At 42.8% G+C, this 22,938-nt stretch overlaps 2 non-coding genes across 2 annotated transcripts; both read right to left on the reverse strand.

Annotated features, from left to right (window-relative positions):
• Nucleotides 1–14,778: 14,778 nt before the first annotated feature.
• Nucleotides 14,779–14,969, reverse strand: LOC140280806 (U2 spliceosomal RNA). Its single transcript, XR_011909725.1, has one exon. It is a non-coding gene; the product is annotated as a U2 spliceosomal RNA (small nuclear RNA).
• Nucleotides 14,970–15,285: 316 nt separating this feature from the next.
• On the reverse strand, nt 15,286–15,399 carry LOC140280586 (U5 spliceosomal RNA). The gene has a single exon (XR_011909528.1). It is a non-coding gene; the product is annotated as a U5 spliceosomal RNA (small nuclear RNA).
• Nucleotides 15,400–22,938: the final 7,539 nt, after the last annotated feature.

Genomic DNA, 22,938 nt, shown 5'->3' on the forward strand with positions numbered 1-22,938 from the left:
CAAATGCGGGAGCGGAGGTGTTCGGCTCTGAGTAGGTGTGAATGTCCGACCATAATTGCTAAAGAATGTGTTAGAAAAGGTAAGAATGCTGGACCATACATCATCAAAAGCGGTAGAGGTGGTGTTCGGCTGCAAAAAGGTGTGACTGTTCGACTAAAGTTTGTAAAAAGTGGGTAAGACAAGGTGCGAATGCCTGACAATGTATGATCAAAAGCAGGAGCGGAGGTGTTCAGCTGCAAGAAGGTCTACATGTCCATCAATAATTGCTAGAAAACATGAAAGAAACTTTTCGAAAATCAAACCGCACATGATCATAAGTGGGATAGGAGGTGTTCAGCTGCGAGGTGTGAATGTCCACCCATAATTCCTGAAAAATGGGCAAAAAAAAGGTGTGAATGCCCAACCATACATCATCAAAAGCAGGAGTGGAAGTGTTCGGCTACAAGAAGGTGTGAACGTCCAACCAAAGTTTGTAAAAAGCAGTTAAGAAAAGGTTCGAATATCCAACCAAACATAATCAAAAGCGGGAGCAGAGCTGTTCGACTGCAAGTAGGTGTGAATGTCAGATCATAATTTGCAAAAAGCTGATGAGAAAGGGTGTGAATGCCCGACTATACATCATCAAATGCGGGAGCGGAGTTGTTCGGCTGTGAGTAGGTGTGAATCTCCGACCATAATTGCTGAAAAATGTGTTAGAAAAGGTAAAAATGCCGGTCCATACATCATCAAAAGCGAGAGAGGTTGTGTTCGACTGCAAGTAGGTGTGAATGTCCAGCCATAATTACTCACAAACGGGTAAGAAAAGGTAGTATTGCCAGACCATATATCATCAAAACAGGGAGCGGAGGTGGTTCAGCTGCAAGAAGGTTTGAATGTCAAACTAAAGTTCAAATATATTAACAAAAGCGGGAGGAGAGGTCTTCGGATGAAAGTGGTTGAAAATTTCCGACCATAATGTATAAAATGCGGTGAAAAAAAAAGGTGTGATAGAACACTAAAAGGTGGAGCGGAAGTGTTCGGCTGCAAGAAGGTGTGAATGTCCGACTATATTTGGTGAAAAGCAGGTGAAGCAAGGTCTGAATGCCAAACCTTACATCATCAAAAGCAAGATCAGAGTTGTTTGGCTGCAAGAAGGCCATAGTTTGCCAAAAGCGGGTAAGGTGCGAATGTCCGACTAAATATCAACAAAATTTGGGGCGGAGGTTTTCGGATGCAAGTGGGTGTGAATATCCAACTATACAAGTATGGTGGAGAGGAAGCTGTGAATAGCCGACCATAGTTTGGAAAAAGCGGGTAAGAAAAGGTTTGAATACCCGAACATACACCATCAAAAGAGGGAGCGGAGATGTTCCGCTGTACGAAGGTGTGAATGTCTGACCATACTTGGTAAAAAGCGGGCAAGAAAAGGTTAAAAAACCCGACTGTACACAATCAATAGCGGGAGCGGATGTGTTCGGCTACAAGAAGGTGTGACAGTCCGACCATGGTTTGTAAAAAGCGGGTAAGAAAAGGTGCGAATGTCCGACAATGTATGATCAAAAGAGAGAGCGGAGGTTTTCGGATACACGAAGGTTTGAATGTCCTACCATAGTTTGTAAAAAGCAGGTAAGAAAAGGTTCGAATGCCCGACTATACACCATAAAAAGCGGGAGCAGAGGTGTTCCGCTGTAAGACGGTGTGAATGTCCGACCATAGTTGGTAAAAAGCGGGTAAGAAAAGGTTAAAATACCCGACTGTACACAATCAATAGCGGGAGCGGAGTTGTTCGGCTACAAGAAGGTGTGAAAGTCCGACCATGGTTTGTAAAAAGCGGGTAAGAAAAGGTTCGAATATCCAACCAAACATAATCAAAAGCGGGAGCAGAGCTGTTCGACTGCAAGTAGGTGTGAATGTCCAGCCATAATTACTCACAAACGGGGGAAGAAAAGGTAGTATTGCAAGACCATACATGATCAAAACAGGGAGCGGAGGTTCAGCTGCAAGGTGTGAATGTCTGACTATAGTTTGTAAAAACCGGGTAAGAAAAGGCTCGAAAGCCCGACTATACATCAATAAAAGCGGGAGCGGAGGTGTTCAGCTGCAAGAAGGTGTGAATGTTCGACTAAAGTTTGTAAAAAGCTGGTAAGACAAGGAGCGATGTCCCGACATTGTATGATCAAAAGCGGGAGCGGAGGTGTCCAGCTGTGAGTAGGTGTGAATGTCCAACCATAATTGCTGAAAAATATGTTAGAAAAGGTAAGAATACTGGACCATACATCATCAAAAGCGGGAGAGGTGGTGTTCGGCTGCAAGAAGGTGTGAAAGTCCGACAATGGTTTGTAAAAAGCGGGTAAAAAAAGGTTCGAATGCCCGAATATACATCATCAAAAGCGGAAGCGGAGGTGTTCGGATGCAAGAAGGTGTGAACGTCCGACCAAAGTTTGTAAAAAGCAGTGAAAAGCGAGAAAAAGCATTTCGTGAGTTCTGCATGATTTGGGATTTTGCTTATAAAATGCATCACTTCACTCAAACTATGTTAAAACTGATTTGTCCTTCATATTTACCATGTCTAGAAATATTTAAACAAAAAAACAACATTGTACTTTGCAGTAAAAGAAAGAGCAAATCTAAAGTTTCAGGAATCCGAGTATAAGCCTGCTTTCATGAGTTCTGCACGATTTAGGATTTTGCTATAAAATGAATTGCTTTGCTCAAACCAAGTTAAAACTGCTTTGTCCTTCCATATTCATCAATGTCTAGATTGACTTCTACAAAGAAAAACATTGGACTTTGCAGTAGAAGAAGTTGAAATCCATCTACACATTGATAAATATGAAGGACGAAGCAGTTCCCACTTGCCCATAAGAAAATAAGCTTATTCTCTTTCTTCTACTGCAAAATACAATGTTGTTCTTTGTTGAAGTCGATCTAGACATTGATAAATATGAAGGAAAAGGCAGTTTTAACTTGGTTTGAGTGAATGAATTCATTTTATACATAAAATCCGAAATCGTGCAGAACTCATGAAAATAAGCTTATTCTCGGATTCCTAAAACTTTTGATTGGCTCTTTCTTTTACTGCAAAGTACAACGTTGTTTTTTTGTTTAAATCTATCGAGACATTGATAAATATGAAGGTAAAAGCCGTTTTAACATAGTTTGAGTGAAGGAATTGATTTTATAGATAAAATCCCAAATCATGCAGAACTCCTCAAAAGGGGCGTATGGCTTAATCACAAGTGTGGTTCTTTCTCATTCAGGGTAGTATGAGGAAGTTTATGCTGGAAATATATGTAGAAATGGGTACATATGAAGGACAAAGCAGTGTTAACTTAGTTTGATTGAAGGAATTCATTTTATACATAAAATCCCAAATCATGCAGAACGTATGAAAAGAAGCTTATTCTCGGATTCCTGATCCTTCAGTTTTGCTCTTTCTTCTACTGCAAAATACAATGTTGTTCTTTGTTGAAGTCGATCTAGACATTGATAAATATGAAGGAAAAAGCAGTTTTAACTTGGTTTGAGTGAATGAATTCATTTTATACATAAAATCCGAAATCGTGCAGAACTCATGAAAATAAGCTTATTCTCGGATTCCTAAAACTTTTGATTTGCTCTTTCTTTTATTGCAAAGTACAACGTTGTTTTTTTGTTTAAATCTATCGAGACATTGATAAATATGAAGGTAAAAGCCGTTTTAACATAGTTTGAGTGAAGGAATTAATTTTATAGATAAAATCCCAAATCATGCAGAACTCCTCAAAAGGGAGGTATGGCTTAATCACAAGTGTGGCTCTTTCTCATTCAGGGTAATATGAGGAAGTTTATGCTTGAAATATATGTAGAAATGGGTACATATGAAGGACAAAGCAGTGTTAACTTAGTTTGCGTGAAGAAATTCATTTTATACATAAAATCCAAAATCGTGCAGAACTCATGAAAATAAGCTTATTCTCGGATTCCTAAAACTGTTGATTTGCACTTTCTTTTACTGCAAAGTACAACGTTGTTTTTTGTTGAAATCTATCTAGACATTGATAAATACCAGCCGAAACTCTGCTGCCGCTTTTGATAATTTATGATTGGGCATTCTTACCTTTTCTTACCCGCTTTTTACAAATTATGATCTTACATTCACACCTACTTGCAGTCGAACACCTTCTCATCCACTTATGATCATGTGCGGTTGGGCTTTCGCACCTTGTCTTACCCGCTTTTTACAAACTTTAGTCGGACATTCAAACCTTCTTGCAGCTGAACCACCTCCGCTCCCTGTTTTGATCATATATGGTCTGGCAATAGTACCTTTTCTTACCGGTTTGTGAGTAATTATGGCTGGACATTCACACCTTCTTGCAGCCGAACACAACCTCTCCCGCTTTTGATGATATATGGTCCGGCATTCTTACCTTTTCTAACACATTTTTCAGCAATTATGGTCGGACATTCACACCTACTCACAGACGAACACCTCCGCTCCCACATTTGACAGTGTATAGTCGGGCATTCTCACCCTTTCTCATCAGCTTTTTGCAAATTATGATCTGATATTCACACCTACTTGCAGTCGAACAGCTCTGCTCCCGCTTTTGATTATGTTTGGTTGGATATTCGAACATTTTCTTAATGCTTTTTACAAACTTTGGTTGGACGTTCACACCGTCTTGCAGCCGAACACCTCCGCTTCCGCTTTTGATGGTGTATAGTTGGGCATTCGAGCCTTTTCTTACCCACCTATTACTTACTATGGTTGGACATTCAAACCTTCTTGTAGCCGAACACATCCGCTCCTGCTTTTGATGATGTATGATTTGGCATTCGCACCTTTTCTTACCCATTTTTCAGTAATTATTGGTCGGACATTCAGACCTTCTTGCACCTGAACACCTCTGCTCCCGCTTTTGATGGTGTATAGTCGGGCTTTCGAGCCTTTTCTTCCCCGATTTTTACAAATTATGGTTGGACATTCAGACCTTGCAGCTGAAAACCTCCGCTCCCTCTTTTGATCATACATTGTCGGGCATTCGCCCCTTGTCTTACACGGTTTTTACAAACTTTAGTCAGACATTCACACCTTGCAGCTGAACCACCTCCATTCCCTGTTTTTATCATGTGTGGTCTGGAAATACTACCTTTTCTTCCCCCGTTTGTGAGTAATTATGGCTGGACATTCACACCTACTTGCAGCCGAAAAACCACCTCTCCCGCTTTTGATGATGTATTGTCCGGCATTCTAGTCTTTTCTATCACATTTTTCAGCAATTATGATCTGACATTCACACCTACTTGCAGTCGAACAACTCTGCTCCCTCTTTTGATTATGTTCGGTTGGATATTCAAACCTTTTCTTAACTGCTTTTTACAAACTATGGTCGGACGTTCACACGTTCTTGTAGCTGAACACCCCCGCTTCCGCTTTTGATGGTATATATTCGGGTATTCGAACCTTCTCTTACCCGCTTTTTACAAACCATGGTTTGACTTTCATACCTTCTTGTAGCTGAACAACTCCACTCCTGCTTTTGATGATTTATGGTTGGACATTCGCATCTTTTCCTACCCATTTTTCAGTAATTATGGGTGGATATTCACATCTTCTTGCAGCTGAACACCTCCTCTCCCGCTAATGATCATGTAAGGTTTGATATTCGAAAATTTTCTTTCATGTTTTAAAGCAATTATTAATGGACATTCACACCTACTTGCAGCCGAACACAACCTCTCTCGCTTTTGATGATGTATGGACCGGCATTCTTACCTTTTCTAACACATTTTTCAGCAATTATGGTTGGAGAATCACACCTACTCACAGCCGAACAACTCCGCTACCGCATTTGATGGTGTATAGTCGGGATTTCTCACCCTTTCTCATCAGCTTTTTGCAAATTATTCTCTGACATTCACACCTACTTGCAGTTGAACAGCTCTGCTCCCGCTTTTGATTATGTTTGGTTAGATATTCGAACCTTTTCTTAACTGCTTTTTTACAAACTTTGGTCGGACGTTCACACCTTCTTGCAGCCGAACACCTACACGTCCGGTTTTGATAGTGTATATTCGGGCATACGAACCTTTTCTTACCCGCTTTTTACAAACCATGGTCGGACTTTCACACCTTCTCTTAGCTGAACAACTCCGCTCCCTCTTTTGATTGTGTACAGTCGGGTATTTTAACCTTTTCTTACCCGCTTTTTACCAACTATGATCGGACATTCACACCGTCTTACAGCGGAACACCTCCGCTCCCTCTTTCATGGTGTATGTTCGGGTATTCAAACCTTTTCTTACCCGCTTTTTCCAAACTATGGTCGGCTATTCACAGCTTCCTCTCCACCATACTTGTATGGTTGGATATTCACACCCACTTGCATCCGAAGACCTCTGCCCCAAATTTTTTTGATATTTAGTCGGACATTCGCACCTTACCCGCTTTTGGCAAACTATGGCCTTCTTGCAGCCAAACACCTCTGATCTCGCATTTGATGATGTAAGGTTTGGCATTCAGACCTTGCTTCACCTGCTTTTCACCAAATATAGTCGGACATTCACACCTTCTTGCAGCCGAACACTTCCGCTCCACCTTTTAGTGTTCTATCACACCTTTTTTTCACCGCATTTTATACATTATGGTCGGAAATTTTCAACCACTCTCATCCGAAGACCTCTCCTCCCGCTTTCTTTAATATATTTGAACTTTAGTCGGACATTCAAACCTTCTTGCAGCTGAACCACCTCCGCTCCCTGTTTTGATCATATATGGTCTGGCAATACTACCTTTTCTTACCCGTTTGTGAGTAATTATGGCTGGACATTCACACCTACTTGCAGCCGAACACAACCCCTCTCGCTTTTGATGATGTATGGACCGGCATTTTTACCTTTTCTAACACATTTTTCAGCAATTATGGTCGGAGATTCACACCTACTCACAGCCGAACAACTCCGCTCCCGCATTTGATGATGTATAGTCGGGCATTCTCACCCTTTCTCATCAGCTTTTTGCAAATTATGATCTGACATTCACACCTACTTGCAGTCGAACAGCTCTTCTCCCGCTTTTGATTATGTTTGGTTGGATATTCGAACCTTTTCTTAACTTCTTTTTACATATTTTGGTTGGACGTTCACACCTTCTTGTAGCCGAACACATGCACTCCTGCTTTTGATGATGTATGGTTGGGCATTCACACCTTTTTTTTGCCCATTTTTCAGGAATTATGGGTGGACATTCACACCTTGCAGCTGAACACCTCCTATCCCACTTATGATCATGTGCGGTTTGATTTTCGAAAAGTTTCTTTCATGTTTTCTAGCAATTATTGATGGACATGTAGACCTTCTTGCAGCTGAACACCACCTCTCCCGATTTTGATGATGTATGGACCGGCATTTTTACCTTTTCTAACACATTTTTCAGCAATTATGGTTGGAGATTCACACCTACTCACAGCCAAACAACTCCGCTACCGCATTTGATGGTGTATAGTCGGGCATTCTCACCCTTTCTCATCAGCTTTTTGCAAATTATGATCTGACATTCACACCTACTTCCAGTCGAACAGCTCTGCTCCCGCTTTTGATTATGTTTGGTTAGATATTCGAACCTTTTCTTAACTGCTTTTTACAAACTTTGGTCGGACGTTCACAATATCTTGCAGCCGAACACCTCCGCTTCCGCTTTTGATGGTGTATATTCGGGCATACGAACCTTTTCTTACCCGCTTTTTACAAACCAAGGTCGGACTTTCACACCTTCTCTTAGCTGAACAACTCCGCTCCCTCTTTTGATTGTGTACAGTCGGGTAATTTAACCTTTTCTTACCCGCTTTTTACCATCTATGGTCGGACATTCACACCGTCTTACAGCGGAACACCTCCGCTCCCTCTTTTGATGATGTATGGTTAGGCATTCGCACCTTTTCTTACCCATTTTTCAGTAATTATGGGTAGACATTCACACCTTCTTGCAGCTGAACACCTCCTCTCCCGCTTATGATCATGTGCAGTTTGATATTCGAAAATTTTCTTTCATGTTTTCTAGCAATTATTGATGGACATTCAGACCGTCTTGCAGCTGAACACCTCCGCTCCCACTTTTGATGGTGTATAGTCGGGCTTTCGAGCCTTTTCTTCCCCGGTTTTTACAAATTATGGTTGGACATTCAGACCTTCTTGCAGCCGAAAACCTCCACTCCCTCTTTTGATCATACATTGTCGGGCATTCGCACCCTTTCTTACCCGCTTTTTACAAACCATGGTCGGACTTTCACACCTTTTAGTAGCCGAACAACTCCGCTCCCGCTATTGAGTGTGTACAGTCGGGTATTTTAACCTTTTCTTACCCGCTTTTTACCAACTATGGTTGGACATTCACACCTTCTTACAGCAGAACACCTCCGCTCCCTGTTTTGATTATGTATGGTTTGACATTCGCACCTTCTCTCACCCGCCTTTTACTATGGTCGGCCATTCACAGCTTCCTCTCCACCATACTTGTATGGTGGGATATTCACACCCACCTGCATCCGAAGACCTCCGCCCCCACTTTTGTTGATATTTAGTCGGTCATTCGCACCTTACCCGCTTTTGGCAAACTATGGCCTTCTTGCAGCCAAACACCTCTGATCTCGCTTTTGATGATGTAAGGTTGGGCATTCAGACCTTGCTTCACCTGCTTTTCACCAAATATAGTCGGACATTCACACCCACTTGCATCCGAAGACCTCCGCCCCAAATTTTGTTGATATTTAGTCGGACATTCGCACCTTACCCGCTTTTGGCAAACTATGGCCTTCTTGCAGCCAAACACCTCTGATCTCGCTTTTGATGATGTAAGGTTGGGCATTCAGACCTTGCTTCACCTGCTTTTCACCAAATATAGTCGGACATTCACACCTTCTTGCAGCCGAACACTTCCGCTCCACCTTTTAGTGTTCTATCACACCTTTTTTTCACCGCATTTTATACATTATGGTTGGAAATTTTCAACCACTCTCATCCGAAGACCTCTCCTCCCGCTTTTGTTAATATATTTGAACTTTAGTCGGGCATTCAAACCTTCTTGCTGCTGAACCACCTCCGCTCCCTGTTTTGATCATATATGGTCTGGCAATACTACCATTTCTTACCCGTTTGTGAGTAATTATGGCTGGACATTCACACCTACTTGCAGCCGAACACAACCTCTCTCGCTTTTGATGATGTATGGACCGGCATTCTTACCTTTTCTAACACATTTTTCAGCAATTATGGTCGGAGATTCACACCTACTCACAGCCGAACAACTCCGCTCCCGCATTTGATGGTGTATAGTCGGGCATTCTCACCCTTTCTCATCAGCTTTTTGCAAATTATGATCTGACATTCACACCTACTTGCAGTCGAACAGCTCTGCTCCCGCTTTTGATTATGTATGGTTGCATATTCGAACCTTTTCTTAACTGCTTTTTACAAACTTTGGTTGGACGTTCACACCTTCTTGTAGCCGAACACATGCACTCCTGCTTTTGATGATGTATGGTTGGGCATTCGCACCTTTTTTTTACCCACTTTTCAGGTATTATGGGTGGACATTCACACCTTCTTGCAGCTGAACACCACCTCTCCCGATTGTGATTATGTATGGACCGGCATTTTTACCTTTTCTAACACATTTTTCAGCAATTATGGTTGGAGATTCACACCTACTCACAGCCGAACAACTCCGCTTCCGCTTTTGATGGTGTATATTCGGGCATACGAACCTTTTCTTACCCGCTTTTTACAAACCAAGGTCGGACTTTCACACCTTCTCTTAGCTTAACAACTCCGCTCCCTCTTTTGATTGTGTACAGTCGGGTAATTTAACCTTTTCTTACCCGCTTTTACCATCTATGGTCGGACATTCACACCGTCTTACAGCGGAACACCTCCGCTCCCTCTTTTGATGATGTATGGTTAGGTATTCGCACCTTTTCTTACCCATTTTTCAGTAATTATGGGTAGACATTCACACATTCTTGCAGCTGAACACCTCCTCTCCCGCTTATGATCATGTGCAGTTTGATATTCGAAAATTTTCTTTCATGTTTTCTAGCAATTATTGATGGACATTCAGACCGTCTTGCAGCTGAACACCTCCGCTCCCACTTTTGATGGTGTATAGTCGGGCTTTCGAGCCTTTTCTTCCCCGGTTTTTACAAATTATGGTTGGACATTCAGACCTTCTTGCAGCCGAAAACCTCCACTCCCTCTTTTGATCATACATTGTCGGGCATTCGCACCCTTTCTTACCCGCTTTTTACAAACCATGGTCGGACTTTCACACCTTTTAGTAGCCGAACAACTCCGCTCCCGCTATTGAGTGTGTACAGTCGGGTATTTTAACCTTTTCTTACCCGCTTTTTACCAACTATGGTTGGACATTCACACCTTCTTACAGCAGAACACCTCCGCTCCCTGTTTTGATTATGTATGGTTTGACATTCGCACCTTCTCTCACCCGCCTTTTACTATGGTCGGCCATTCACAGCTTCCTCTCCACCATACTTGTATGGTGGGATATTCACACCCACCTGCATCCGAAGACCTCCGCCCCCACTTTTGTTGATATTTAGTCGGTCATTCGCACCTTACCCGCTTTTGGCAAACTATGGCCTTCTTGCAGCCAAACACCTCTGATCTCGCTTTTGATGATGTAAGGTTGGGCATTCAGACCTTGCTTCACCTGCTTTTCACCAAATATAGTCGGACATTCACACCCACTTGCATCCGAAGACCTCCGCCCCAAATTTTGTTGATATTTAGTCGGACATTCGCACCTTACCCGCTTTTGGCAAACTATGGCCTTCTTGCAGCCAAACACCTCTGATCTCGCTTTTGATGATGTAAGGTTGGGCATTCAGACCTTGCTTCACCTGCTTTTCACCAAATATAGTCGGACATTCACACCTTCTTGCAGCCGAACACTTCCGCTCCACCTTTTAGTGTTCTATCACACCTTTTTTTCACCGCATTTTATACATTATGGTTGGAAATTTTCAACCACTCTCATCCGAAGACCTCTCCTCCCGCTTTTGTTAATATATTTGAACTTTAGTCGGGCATTCAAACCTTCTTGCTGCTGAACCACCTCCGCTCCCTGTTTTGATCATATATGGTCTGGCAATACTACCATTTCTTACCCGTTTGTGAGTAATTATGGCTGGACATTCACACCTACTTGCAGCCGAACACAACCTCTCTCGCTTTTGATGATGTATGGACCGGCATTCTTACCTTTTCTAACACATTTTTCAGCAATTATGGTCGGAGATTCACACCTACTCACAGCCGAACAACTCCGCTCCCGCATTTGATGGTGTATAGTCGGGCATTCTCACCCTTTCTCTTCAGCTTTTTGCAAATTATGATCTGACATTCACACCTACTTGCAGTCGAACAACTCTGCTCCTGCTTTTGATTATGTATGGTTGGATATTTTAACCTTTTCTTAACTGCTTTTTACAAACTTTGGTTGGACGTTCACACCTTCTTGTAGCCGAACACATGCACTCCTGCTTTTGATGATGTATGGTTGGGCATTCGCACCTTTTTTTTACCCATTTTTCAGGTATTATGGGTGGACATTCACACCTTCTTGCAGCTGAACACCTCCTCTCCCACTTATGATCATGTGTGGTTTGATTTTCGAAAATTTTCTTTCATGTTTTCTAGCAATTATTGATGGACATTCACACCTTCTTGCAGCTGAACACCTCCTCTCCCACTTATGATCATGTGTGGTTTGATTTTCGAAAATTTTCTTTCATGTTTTCTAGCAATTATTGATGGACATTTAGACCGTCTTACAGCGGAACACCTCCTCTCCCGCTTATGATCATGTACGGTTTGATATTCGAAAATTTACTTTCTTGTTTTAAAGCAATTATTGATGGACATTCAAACCTTCTTTTTGATGGTGTATAGTCGGGCTTTCGAGCCTTTTCTTCCCGGTTTTTACAAACCATGGTCGGACTTTCACACCTTCTTGTAGCCGAACAACTCCGCTCCTGCTATTGATTGTGTACAGTCGGGTATTTTAACCTTTTCTTACCCGCTTTTTACCAACTATGGTCGGACATTCACACCGTCTTACAGCGGAACACCTCTGCTCCCGCTTTTGATGGTGTATAGTCGGGCATTCGAACCTTTTCTTGCCCGCTTTTTACAAACTATGGTGGGACATTCAAACCTTCTTGTATCCGAAAACCTCCGCTCCCTCTTTTGATGGTGTATGTTCGGGTATTCAAACCTTTTCTTACCCGCTTTTTCCAAACTATGGTCGGCTATTCACAGCTTCCTCTCCACCATACTTGTATGGTTGGATATTCACACCCACTTGCATCCGAAGACCTCTGCCCCAAATTTTTTTGATATTTAGTCGGACATTCGCACCTTACCCGCTTTTGGCAAACTATGGCCTTCTTGCAGCCAAACACCTCTGATCTCGCATTTGATGATGTAAGGTTTGGCATTCAGACCTTGCTTCACCTGCTTTTCATCAAATATAGTCGGACACTCACACCTTCTTGCAGCCGAACACTTCCGCTCCACCTTTTAGTGTTCTATCACACCTTTTTTTCACCGCATTTTATACATTATGGTCGGAAATTTTGACATCTGCCTTACATGTAACAGATTAGCGGTTTAGCAGTTTTAATTTAGTTTGAGTGAAGGAATTCATTTTATAGCAAAATCCGAAATCGTGAAGAACTCATGAAAGTAAGCTTATTCTCGGATTCTTGAAACTTTAGATTTGCTATTTCTTTTACTGCAAAGTACAACGTTGGTTTTTTTTGTTTAAATCTTTCAAGACATGGTAAATATGATTTTTATATATATAATAAATATATTTATTTCTGTTTACAATATATGACATGTAATAGAACTGAACCGGACCGGGGGACAAGGAAAGAAGAAGAAGAAGAAGAGGAAAGAAGAGAAAAACAGAACATACATCGCTTACAACACAGCTGTGGATATAGATGACCTGAGACGACATGATAATACATCAACTGCTTAGCGACCATGCTACTGGACTAATGAATGTGGTTGTGTGTGTGTGAGAACATGCAACACCCATGGCACAGGACCTACATGATAACCGTGCTTAGTTATGAGTGTATAAGCATACAGGGCCACAATCCACAGCCCCCCCAAGCAATCAGAAGCAGGCAGAGAGGGCCACAAGACCCAGGCCACCAGCAGCCCCCACAGAGCACAGAACCCAGGAAGCCCACCGCAGGGTCAACCACGCATCCACCCAGAAGACTGCAGAGGAAGCCCCCGGAAAGAGCCCCCATAAGCATAGGGCAGAGGCCTTCCGGGAGCCAGGGGCAACAGCCCACCGACGTCGCCAGGCCCCAGCCGCCCAGACATGGGCCGTGTACTGGATCCGGGCCCCAGGAGCCCGAGCGCCCCCAAACCCCCCGGCAGAGGCCCCACCCAATACCCAGGAGGGCCAAGCGCCCCAGACAGCCACACAGTGGGTCAGTGCCTGCCCCAGCACCCCTGGCCAAGTGCCCTGGGAGTCAAGACGTGCCCACAGGTGGGTGAAGTCGCGAGCAGCGGAGAGAGGCCACGCCGCCCCCCCCATCGGGAGAAGCACAGGCAGGCCAGGCGACAGCAAGTCCAAGATCCAGGCCCAATCATTACCACACACACTTTCATGTCCCATACATCCACACGTCCTCCCTCCCTCGACTCCGCTGGGGTGTAGTGCAGCGGGCACACCAGGGGGCCAGCAGCCCCCCAGCCACCACAGACCCCAAACCAGCAGAACAATTAATTAATCCTCCTGGCCCCTCCCGCCCCGAGCAGCAACCAGGAAGCAGGGGTGTGCGAAGAAGACCCCTCCCCTCACCCTTCTGGCTCTTCAATATTTTCTAATAGTGAGCAATTAAAATTGAGGGGCAGCCAAACTTGTAGAACTGGGAGCGTGGCCCTCTGGGCAGCCTACATACCCAAAGAGCCCCGCCCACCAGATGCCACTCAGTGTAACCACCCCCCAAGACCTAATGTGTGTGTGTGAGTGTGTTTGATAAGTAGTAATGTCTAAGGTGTAATTAAAACAGGGGTGGGAACTGCAGAGGGCAACTACTGCAGAGTCCACTACACCCCACCGAACACACACGCCCCCAAAACCCTTCATGTGTGAGTGTGTGCTGTGTACAGGAGCCAGAAGGGAGAGGGGTATGGGGATATACACTGGGGGCAGCCAGGGACTGGCTGCAATAGGCATCCCCGCTACCAGGGAGCCAACACAGGACAGGAGGGCCTGATGTCCACCAGGCACGGGGCCTGCAGCGACCATATTCTGGGAGCTACTGTACCCCCAGAAGGTACCCATCCCGCCCCAACCCACTCAACCCAACCCCACTCCGGAGGACCTCTACAAAAAACAAACAAACAACAACAAAAAACAAACAAACAAACCACCCGGTCACACCAGTCGCAGCAGCCCGGGCCTGAGACCCACCATCACCCAGGCCCCCCCAGGCCCCCCCTCAACAGGTGCGCTCTTGTGAAAAAGCAAACAGCGGCAGCAACAAAAACACAACGGGAACACCGTATTGAGGCTTTGTTCTGACCGCTCATTTGGTATGGCGTTTCTTTCAAGCAATTCTCCCGGTTAGCCCGCACTCGGCTCGCTCCCAGAGCTATGTTAAAGTCTACTTCGCATTCACTCTCTTTTCTCAGCAGACTAAAAGAAAGTTTCATCTTGGGCTCCCTGAAACTTGCATCCTGCACCGCTGTTTGCTTTTTCACAAGAGTAGAGAAGAGCGCACCGTTCCCAGCGGCACTGCAGTACGGGGTCAATGCTTGGAGTGAACGGAGCAAGCAAATTTTTCAACTCCTATTGCTAAAAATCCATTTAATATGTAGTCCTCGTAGAGAGGACATATCAGATATTAAACTGATAAGAACAGATACTACACTTGATCTTAGCCAAAAGGCCGAGAAGCGACAACTGTCCACTGGTTCACGTCCGAGGGCCCTTCCTGGCACAATGCGCACTTGTCCGCTAACACCCCTGTTCTTTTTATGGCCATAGGTGGCCAGAGTGTCACTTTGCACCTCCGCCCACCTGCTGCACTGAGCACTCTTCAGCCCTTTTAAATGGTATAACTTTGCACTCCCGCACGCTCCAGCAAGCACCATTCAAGCAACAACTTTGCACTCCAGCTTCGAACATCGGCACAGTCGCAACAAGTAAGGCGACTCTACTCAGAGAAGTCACTCTGCACAGTAACAAGATTTCTTTTGCACAGACAGAAAGGGCTTCACCCGCAAAGGTAAAGCCTGCCAAAAATAGAAACAACTCATTAGTGCTGCTCTCCACAGAAGTCTTTAGTAAAAGGCGAAAGACTTGTACGTTATGAAGAGAAACCAGAGTACGATTATCCGTCACTGCGGGAGCAGGGCATCAGGCTAGTTGGCATAGCCAACTTCCCCATGGTGAGCTTTGCTTGGTTGAGACGCTTTGGTAAAAGAGTATAAGTTGAAGAGTTTGTGAATAAAGGTGTGCGCACACATAGTGAGCTGTAGGAAAATAGGCAGGGAGCAATGCCGGCTGGGGTATATGTTCTTGTATGTTGTCTGACTGTTTGATTTGAATGTGTTGTGTAAGTGTCCTGTTGAATGTTACATGTTTGGGCTTTGACACTTCACTGTGGTTGTTAACTGTGTGGTGTGTCCTGAAATGTTATATGTTTGGGCTGTGTGACATGCTTAATGCTTGTCAGTAGCTACCCACTTATTCATATATAGCAACTGACAACATAAGAAGTCTGGACATACTTTGATAGTAGTTGTAGAAGTATCCTTATTGATAATAGATAAACTAATTCATAGTGATAGAACAGTAGATGAACAGGTGCCTGCACATGTCTCACGAAAATAAAATGGGTGTATGATTGCTGACGGCAGAGCAATACTGCCAAACTTATGAGTTCTTGTGGCAAACTTGATTCAGTGTCTTGACGTGTATACGCTGTTTCGCTGACTTGATTGTCACAAGAAACAAAGTGTGTTTGATAAGATCCGACCATTTTATTACGGGAGGATCAGTATGTATGGATTCTGATGTGACTGATAAACCCATTCGTATCGTAAGCATGATCTAATACGTGAGACAACGCCCTGGCACACAATCAAAAAAAAAAAGAGAGAGCGGTTTTGTGTCCCCACAGTCCATAATGTAGAAAAGAGAGAAAAAAGCCTTTCTGATTTGGTGTGTGTGCTCACAGTGCAGAGTGTAGAGAAAAGAGAGAAAAGAAAGCCGTTTTGGTGTCACGGGTGTTGTGACTTACACACACACATTTCTGAATTGAGAAAGGAAATTATTTTAGAGGAAGCACTAGAGTTTAGATCACACATTTGTTGATAGGCATTCATTTATTTCTTCACTTCTGATGAAGTTTCAACAATAAACAACAAACTTTGTATTATGAGAAAGAACCAGACTCATTCTTCAGGAATCCGAAAATAAGCTCTATTTTACGAGTTATGCACGAATTCGGATTCTCCTATAAAACGAATTCCTTAACTCTAACCAAGTTAAGACTGCTTTGTCCTTCATATTTATTCATGTCTAATCAAGTTTCAACGATAAACAACGTTGTACTTTGTAGAATGAGAAAGAACTTCTTCAGCAATAAGCATCTCTCAACATATGACGAAATACAGATTTTGCTATAAAATTAATTCCTTCTATCAGCCTGACTTAAAACTGTTTGTCCTCCTTATTTATCCACTTCAAATCAAGTTTCAACAATTAAAAAAATTTTGTAGTTTGAGAAAAAACAACTTCATCTTAAGCAATCAGTAGGGTAAGAAAGGGTAAGAAAAGGTGCAAATGCCAACCATACATCACTAAAAGGTGGAGCGGAAGTATTCGGCTGCAAGTAGGTGCGAATGCCTGACAATGTATGATTAAAAGAGGGAGCGGAGGTTTTCGGCTGCAAGGTCTGAATGTCCAACCATAATTTGTAAAAACCGGGGAAGAAAAGGCTCGAAAGCCCGACTATACACCATCAAAAGTGGGAGCGGAGGTGTTCGGCTGCAAGTAGGTGTGAATGTTCGACCATAATTTGTAAAAAGCGGGTAAGAAAAGGTTCGAATGCCCGACTATATATTAACCAAAGCAGGAGGAGAGGTCTTCGGATACGAGTGGGTGAGAATTTATAACCATAATCTATAAAATGCGGTGAAAAAAAAGGTGTGAATACCCCATAGAACACTAAAAGGTAGAGCGGAAGTGTTCGGCTGCAAGAAGGTGTGAATGTCTGACCATAGTTTGTAAAAAGCGGGTAAGAAAAGGTTAAAATACCCGATTGTACACAATCAATAGCGGGAGCAGAGTTGTTCCACTACTAAAAGGTGTGAAAGTCCGACCATGGTTTGTAAAAAGCGGGTAAGAAAAGGTGTGAATGCCCGACAATGTATGATCAAAAGAGGGAGAGGGGGTTTTCGGCTTAAACAAGGTCTGAATTTCCATCCATATTTTGTAAAAATCTGGGAAGAAAAGGCTCGAAAGCCCGACTATACACCATCAACAGCTGGAGCGGAGGTGTTCAGCTGCAAGAAGGTCTGAATGTCCATCAATAATTGCTAGAAAACATGGAAGAGAATTTTGAAATATCAAACCGCACATGATCATAAGCGGGAGAGGAAGTGTTCAAATGCAAGAAGGTGTGAATGTCCACCCATAATTACTGCAAAATGGGTAAGAAAAGGTACGAATGCCCAACCATACATGATCCTAACAGGGAGCGGAGGTGTTTGGCTGCGACAAGGTGTGTATGTACACCCATAATTAATGAAAAGCGGGCAACAAGTAGGTTTGAATACCCATCATCAAAAGCAGGAGTGGATGTGTTCGGCTACAAGAAGGTTTGAATGTCTGACCATAGTTTGTAAAAAGCGGGTAGGAAAAGGTTCGAATGCCCGAACATACACCATCAAAGGAGGGAGCGGAGGTGTTCCGCTGTAAGAAGGTGTGAATGTCCAACCATAATTGGCAAAAAGCAGGTAAGAAAAGGTTAAAATACCCTATTGTACACAATCAATAGCGGGAGCAGAGTTGTTCCGCTATTAAAAGGTGTGAAAGTCCGACCATGAATTGTAAAAAGCGGGTAAGAAAAGGTGCGAATGCCCGACAATGTATGATCAAAAAAGGGAGCGGAGGTTTTCGGCTGAAAGAAGGTCTGAATGTCCATCCATAATTTGTAAAAATCGGGGAAGAAAAGGCTCGAAAGCCCGACTATACACCATCAAAAGTGGGAGCAGAGGTGTTCAGCTTCAAGACGGTGTTCAGCTTCAAGACGGTCTGAATGTCCATCAATAATTGCTAGAAAACATGAAAGAAAATTTTCGAATATCAAACTGCACATGATCATAAGCAGAAGAGGAGGTGTTCAGCTGCAAGAAGGTGTGAATGTCTACCCATAATTACTGAAAAATGGGTAAGAAAAGGTGCGAATGCCTAACCATACATCATCAAAAGAGGGAGCGGAGGTGTTCCGCTGTAAGACGGTGTGAATGTCCGACCATAGATGGTAAAAAGCGGGTAAGAAAAGGTTAAATTACCCTACTGTACACAATCAAAAGAGGGAGCGGAGTTGTTCAGCTAAGAGAAGGTGTCAAAGTCCGACCTTGGTTTGTAAAAAGCGGGTAAGAAAAGGTTCGTATGCCCGAATATACACCATCAAAAGCGGAAGCAGAGGTGTTCGGCTGCAAGATATTGTGAACGTCCGACCAAAGTTTGTAAAAAGCAGTTAAGAAAAGGTTTGAATATCTAACCAAACATAAGAATGAGTCTTTTCCGCTGTAGAATGCCCGACTATAGACCATCAAATGCGGGAGCGGAGGTGTTCGGCTCTGAGTAGGTGTGAATGTCCGACCATAATTGCTGAAGAATGTGTTAGAAAAGGTAAGAATGCTGGACCATACATCATCAAAAGCGGTAGAGGTGGTGTTCGGCTGCAAAAAGGTGTGACTGTTCGACTAAAGTTTGTAAAAAGTGGGTAAGACAAGGTGCGAATGCCTGACAATGTATGATCAAAAGCGGGAGCGGAGGTGTTCAGCTGCAAGAAGGTCTACATGTCCATCAATAATTGCTAGAAAACATGAAAGAAACTTTTCGAAAATCAAACCGCACATGATCATAAGTGGGATAGGGGGTGTTCAGCTGCAAGGTGTGAATGTCCACCCATAATTCCTGAAAAATGGGCAAAAAAAAGGTGTGAATGCCCAACCATACATCATCAAAAGCAGGAGTGGAAGTGTTCGGCTACAAGAAGGTGTGAACGTCCAACCAAAATATGTAAAAAGAAGTTAAGAAAAGGTTCGAATATCCAACCAAACATAATCAAAAGCGGGAGCAGAGCTGTTCGACTGCAAGTAGGTGTGAATGTCAGATCATAATTTGCAAAAAGCTGATGAGAAAGGGTGAGAATGCCCGACTATACATCATCAAATGCGGGAGCGGAGTTGTTCGGCTGTGAGTAGGTGTGAATCTCCGACCATAATTGCTGAAAAATGTGTTAGAAAAGGTAAAAATGCCGGTCCATACATCATCAAAAGCGAGAGAGGTTGTGTTCGGCTGCAAGTAGGTGTGAATGTCCAGCCATAATTACTCACAAACGGGTAAGAAAAGGTAGTATTGCCAGACCATATATGATCAAAACAGGGAGCGGAGGTGGTTCAGCTGCAAGAAGGTTTGAATGTCAAACTAAAGTTCAAATATATTAACAAAAGCGGGAGGAGAGGTCTTCGGATGAAAGTGGTTGAAAATTTCCAACCATAATGTATAAAATGCGGTGAAAAAAAAGGTGTGATAGAACACTAAAAGGTGGAGCGGAAGTGTTCGGCTGCAAGAAGGTGTGAATGTCCGACTATATTTGGTGAAAAGCAGGTGAAGCAAGGTCTGAATGCCCAACCTTACATCATCAAAAGCAAGATCAGAGTTGTTAGGCTGCAAGAAGGCCATAGTTTGCCAAAAGCGGGTAAGGTGCGAATGTCCGACTAAATATCAACAAAATTTGGGGCGGAGGTTTTCGGATGCAAGTGGGTGTGAATATCCCACCATACAAGTATGGTGGAGAGGAAGCTGTGAATAGCCGACCATAGTTTGGAAAAAGCGGGTAAGAAAAGGTTTGAATGCCCGAACATACACCATCAAAAGAGGGAGCGGAGGTGTTCCGCTGTACGAAGGTGTGAATGTCCGACCATACTTGGTAAAAAGCGGGTAAGAAAAGGTTGAAATACCCGACTGTACACAATCAATAGCGGGAGCGGATGTGTTCGGCTACAAGAAGGTGTGACAGTCCGACCATGGTTTGTAAAAAGCGGGTAAGAAAAGGTGCGAATGTCCGACAATGTATGATCAAAAGAGAGAGCGGAGGTTTTCGGATACACGAAGGTTTGAATGTCCTACCAAAGTTTGTAAAAAGCGGGTAAGAAAAGGTTCGAATGCCCGACTATACACCATAAAAAGCGGGAGCGGAGGTGTTCCGCTGTAAGACGGTGTGAATGTCCGACCATAGTTGGTAAAAAGCGGGTAAGAAAAGGTTAAAATACCCGACTGTACACAATCAATAGCGGGAGCGGAGTTGTTCGGCTACAAGAAGGTGTGAAAGTCCGACCATGGTTTGTAAAAAGCAGTTAAGAAAAGGTTCGAATATCCAACCAAACATAATCAAAAGCGGGAGCAGAGCTGTTCGACTGCAAGTAAGTGTGAATGTCCAGCCATAATTACTCACAAACGGGGGAAGAAAAGGTAGTATTGCCAGACCATACATGATCAAAACAGGGAGCGGAGGTTCAGCTGCAAGGTGTTAATGTCTGACTATAGTTTGTAAAAAGCGGGTAAGACAAGGTGCGAATGCCCAACAATGTATGATCAAAAGAGAGAGCGGAGGTGTTCGGCTGCAAGGTCTGAATGTCCAACCATAATTTGTAAAAACTGGGTAAGAAAAGGCTCGAAAGCCCGACTATACATCATCAAAAGCGGGAGCGGAGGTGTTCAGCTGCAAGAAGGTGTGAATGTTTGACTAAAGTTTGTAAAAAGCTGGTAAGACAAGGAGCGATGTCCCGACATTGTATGATCAAAAGCGGGAGCGGAGGTGTCCAGCTGTGAGTAGGTGTGAATGTCCGACCATAATTGCTGAAAAATGTGTTAGAAAAGGTAAGAATACTGGACCATACATCATCAAAAGCGGGAGAGGTGGTGTTCGGCTGCAAGAAGGTGTGAAAGTCCGACAATGGTTTGTAAAAAGCGGGTAAAAAAAGGTTCAAATGCCCGAATATACATCATCAAAAGCGGAAGCGGAGGTGTTCGGATGCAAGAAGGTGTGAACGTCCGACCAAAGTTTGTAAAAAGCAGTGAAAAGCGAGAAAAAGCATTTCGTGAGTTCTGCATGATTTGGGATTTTGCTTATAAAATGCATTACTTCACTCAAACTATGTTAAAACTGATTTGTCCTTCATATTTACCATGTCTAGAAATATTTAAACAAAAAAACAACGTTGTACTTTGCAGTAAAAGAAAGAGCAAATCTAAAGTTTCAGGAATCCGAGTATAAGCCTGCTTTCATGAGTTCTGCACGATTTCGGATTTTGCTATAAAATGAATTGCTTTGCTCAAACCAAGTTAAAACTGCTTTGTCCTTCCATATTCATCAATGTCTAGATCGACTTCAACAAAGAAAAACATTGGACTTTGCAGTAGAAGAAGTTGAAATCCATCTACACATTGATAAATATGAAGGACAAAGCAGTTCCCACTTGCCCATAAGAAAATAAGCTTATTCTCGGATTCCTGATCCTTCAGTGTTGCTCTTTCTTCTACTGCAAAATACAATGTTGTTCTTTGTTGAAGTCGATCTAGACATTGATAAATATGAAGGAAAAAGCAGTTTTAACTTGGTTTGAGTGAATTAATTCATTTTATACATAAAATCCGAAATCGTGCAGAACTCATGAAAATAAGCTTATTCTCGGATTCCTAAAACTTTTGATTGGCTCTTTCTTTTACTGCAAAGTACAACGTTGTTTTTTTTGTTTAAATATATCGAGACATTGATAAATATGAAGGTAAAAGCCGTTTTAACATAGTTTGAGTGAAGGAATTGATTTTATAGATAAAATCCCAAATCATGCAGAACTCCTCAAAAGGGGCGTATGGCTTAATCACAAGTGTGGTTCTTTCTCATTCAGGGTAGTATGAGGAAGTTTATGCTTGAAATATATGTAGAAATGGGTACATATGAAGGACAAAGCAGTGTTAACTTAGTTTGAGTGAAGGAATTCATTTTATACATAAAATCCCAAATCATGCAGAACGTATGAAAAGAAGCTTATTCTCGGATTCCTGATCCTTCAGTTTTGCTCTTTCTTCTACTGCAAAATACAATGTTGTTCTTTGTTGAAGTCGATCTAGACATTGATAAATATGAAGGAAAAAGCAGTTTTAACTTGGTTTGAGTGATTGAATTCATTTTATACATAAAATCCGAAATCGTGCAGAACTCATGAAAATAAGCTTATTCTCGGATTCCTAAAACTTTTGATTTGCTCTTTCTTTTATTGCAAAGTACAACGTTGTTTTTTTGTTTAAATCTATCGAGACATTGATAAATATGAAGGTAAAAGCCGTTTTAACATAGTTTGAGTGAAGGAATTAATTTTATAGATAAAATCCCAAATCATACAGAACTCCTCAAAAGGGAGGTATGGCTTAATCACAAGTGTGGCTCTTTCTCATTCAGGGTAATATGAGGAAGTTTATGCTTGAAATATATGTAGAAATGGGTACATATGAAGGACAAAGCAGTGTTAACTTAGTTTGCATGAAGAAATTAATTTTATACATAAAATCCGAAATCGTGCAGAACTCATGAAAATAAGCTTATTCTCGGATTCCTAAAACTTTTG

This window comes from Leuresthes tenuis, unplaced genomic scaffold (genome assembly GCF_036924035.1).
Source record: "Leuresthes tenuis unplaced genomic scaffold, fLeuTen1.0.hap1 SCAF_21, whole genome shotgun sequence".
NCBI classification, from domain to species: Eukaryota; Metazoa; Chordata; class Actinopteri; order Atheriniformes; family Atherinopsidae; genus Leuresthes; species Leuresthes tenuis.